The sequence below is a fragment of the Triticum dicoccoides genome, chromosome 3B, assembly GCF_002162155.2.
Source record: "Triticum dicoccoides isolate Atlit2015 ecotype Zavitan chromosome 3B, WEW_v2.0, whole genome shotgun sequence".
Lineage (NCBI taxonomy): Eukaryota > Viridiplantae > Streptophyta > Magnoliopsida > Poales > Poaceae > Triticum > Triticum dicoccoides.
In genome coordinates, this window is record NC_041385.1 from 257,400,046 (window position 1) to 257,403,653 (window position 3,608).

Sequence of the window (3,608 nt, forward strand, 5' to 3'; positions counted from 1 at the left end):
TTTCCTAAAACTGGCATTGGCTGATTGCCCACTTTTGTAATTCGTTTGTACATATTTAATTTATGAAATATACCGTAGAACAACTTAAAAAAAAGACTGGTCTAGATCTGGTTGAACAATGCCAACATTGCATAGTTGTATGTCATTTAGGGTTGTCTAAATTTCATACCACCCGGAGTTGTCTGATGTCTCGGAATATGTTGATCTCACGAGGTAATAAATTTTACAGAATTACACTTAGCATACTTAGAATCAAAAGTTAAAACATGCATGTGTTCAGGCTAAGTTCAAAATCATGTTGTCAGTTCCTTTAATTTATTGGGTGCGAGCACTTTTTTTTGGCAATTGTTGGGGAAATATTTGGTTATCCTTGATTTTTGTCTTTCTTACGCCTTTTGTCATCACGGCAATATATATGTTGTCGTAATGCATTGACATTTAACTATGATATCAAGTAATTCTTCATTGATTCGTCAATGAGATTACTAAATGTTGCCCGTAGCAACGCACGGACATTGTCCTACTAGACATAACATCTCAATTGATGGTGGATCAACACTTCAATAAAATTATCACCATGGAGAGGTGAAATAGCTGGATGCTACAGTTCAGCTCCAGCTTTGTTCTGCCTGACCTTGTTACACGATGCTACAATCTTTTTATTCCCATATAAACTGGTCGACTCAGTGTTAGACCAGCGCATGGCAGCAGATATAACTATCTCACCATAGTTTATAGTTCAAGTCCACAAATGGTCGTGTCTTGAGTAGATGTCAGTATGCTAGCTAGGCGAAGAGTGTCCCACTCATGATGGTAACAGCTTCTCCCTGAATCAGCACTCTCTTATTTGCAGCATCCAGCTCCAGGTATAGTGTTCCACTCCTTGGAGATGCCTGATGATGAAATACACAGTACAAATGAAAACCAACGTGATAGTTTGATTGAATGAGTGGCATTGCAACATAAACGGATCACTGAACTATATTTCTCTAGTGGAAAACATATTCAACAACATTACCTGAAATGCTATCAATTTTTGTTTCCCCAGCTTTTCACTCCAATAGGGTGCCAAAACACAATGTGCACTGCCACATACAGGATCCTGCAATGACATTGAAGACAGTTTTGGGGTATCTATCAATGAGGAAGTTCAACGAGCTTCACTATTTATATGTATTCAACTTGGCATAGAGGTTGCTGTGTTACCTCATCAATCCCAAATTTTGGGCAGAAGAAACGTGAGAAGAAGTCATAGCCTGATCCAGGAGGTGCCGGCCCAGTCACAATCACACCTCTGCCTGCACATTTTCCAATTTCTTCGATGTTAGGAAGGAGATCGGTGACCTCTTTCCTTGATGAAAGTTCGACCTGAAAGCCATGCCACATCTTTTGGTTATAACACGGGTCTTTACCTTTCAAGTTCAGTTAGGAAATACTCCCTCCGTAAACGTTTAGAATACTAAAGTAGTAATCTAAATGCGCTTATATTAGTTTAGGGAGGAAGTACTCCTATAATTATGCAGGTGGTAGAACAGAAAGGGCAAAGGGGTAAGGTGAAAGACAGTACAATGAAGTCGGTGGTGGTCAACGATTGTGAACACTGACGACGGACGCGCCGTTGAGCGTCTCCGGGATGGACGGCAGCTCGCCGGCGGGATCGCAACCTACGTAATCACTCATGGGGAAGTCCAGCTCAATGAACAGCTTCCCCTGCTCCTCCGTCTCCGGTGCAGGAACCTTCTTGGCGGTCAGGATGCCTGACTTGGTCGCAAACTCGACCACTCCATGGCGCTCCCCGAGGTCGGCCGTGAAGAGGAAGTGGGCGGTCGCCAGCGTCGCGTGCCCGCAGAGCGCGACCTGAGAATTGGAAACGACGGCGCAGGTGTGAATCAACTGCAAGAAATGAAATGGAAATGGTGCGAAATCAACGGGTGTTGAGATAGGAAGCTAGGCGGCGACCTCGGTGACGGTGGTGAACCAGCGGAGGTGGAACCGCGGGATGGCGGCGCCGGCTGCGAGGGAGGAGGAGTCGCGGGAGAGGAAGGCGGTCTGGGACTGGTTGAACTCGACGGCGACGGACTGCATCCACCGCCCATCCCCCGTGGGGGCGGCGGCGTCGTCCTCGAGGAAACACACCGCGGCCGGGTGGCCCTTGAACGGCTCGGCCGTGAAGGCATCCACCTGCGACGAGACAGCGTAGGCCAACGTGAAGGTCAATTCTCATCCGGGCCAAGGCCAAGAAGAGAAAATGAAGGAGACGAAAAGAGAGCACTGACCACGACATACTGGATTCCTTTCTTGGCCATGTCCGCCAAAGAGAAGAGAGCACCCGAGCGCCAAATCTGATTTCTCCGAACGGATGTGAACCTTTTTATGCGACACTGGTGCTCTAATCAGCTGATGATGATGCAGCATTAATAAGCAGCGACAATATGGAACTTGCAGGCTTCCTTCCTGGTCTTGTGCTATTTAACTTCTGCGCTAGGCATATGGAGTCACTGACAGGTGGGGTCCTTGCGTAGAGAGTCGTAGGCCAGCGGCTACAATGACGAAACCTTACCTGCTCAAATGTTTTTTTAGGGGAGAACGCCCACTGGATCATTTTATTTCAGCTTAACGATAGAGAAACATCGATTTGTTACAAAAGGAATTACAATGCTAGCGGGTCTATGTCCCAAAACAAATCCTGCTTTGTTCCAAATGCATGTTTTGATAAATTGTGCATCATCACATTCGTCTCCCTCACATAGTGCTGAAAAGAGACAATACTTCCAATTCTTTGCGCCTTTTGGAAACAATCTGCTAAAACCGCCATGTAGGGGCTCCATATTTCGATGATGTCATTGCATACTTGGATGAGTTCGAAAGAGTCTGATTCCACAATCATCGGTACATAGCCTAACCTCTCCACCCGCTCAAGTTAAGCATCATCGCTGCCCCTACTATACAACCTCTCCTTTCTCATCTCAGACAACTGCCCCCGAAGCACCCGAACCGTTCTCAAAGTAGGTAGTAACTATATTCAACTTGTAGCTCTTACTTGGAGGTTTCTTCCATATCATTTCATGTGGTTCAGAAGATCTTGTTGCAATGTTGAACTTTGACGGTATTGCACGAATCGCAAAAGAAAATCTTGGAGTTGATGCAACATACTCGCACTTGACAGCATGGTGCCGTTGCCACGAGATATACGAAGCCCGAGTGCGATCGTCTCCTTCAAGTGCTTCATACCTAGGACCGGTGACTTTCCACAACCCCGGATGAGTTCCCCAAGGGTCACCGATCCCGATTTGTCAACAACAAGTGCTTTGTCAATGATCTTCCAAAGACCCAAAGAACGCCAAACTTTTTGCTCGCAGGCACGTAAACATTAGATGTCGCATATCCTCAGCCCCTCCCATATAGATCGAACATTGGAGGTTAACCCACTCAAATGTAACATCCCCCATTAAGTTTTACTGAATAATTTGCAGTCGTGACACATCTCATAATCATCGAAACCCATCCCTGGGCAAAGCCAAAGGGTGCAATAAGGACTCCTTTAGTTTATTGGATAGTGATATCACATTAGTAGGGAAGTTATAGGAAATAAAATAGGGTTAATTTGG

The 3,608-nt window shown here is 45.6% G+C and overlaps 1 pseudogene; it reads right to left on the reverse strand.

Moving 5' to 3' along the window:
- Window positions 1-553: 553 nt before the first annotated feature.
- Window positions 554-2,385, reverse strand: LOC119281226 (annotated as a pseudogene).
- Between the last annotated feature and the right edge of the window lie 1,223 nt (window positions 2,386-3,608).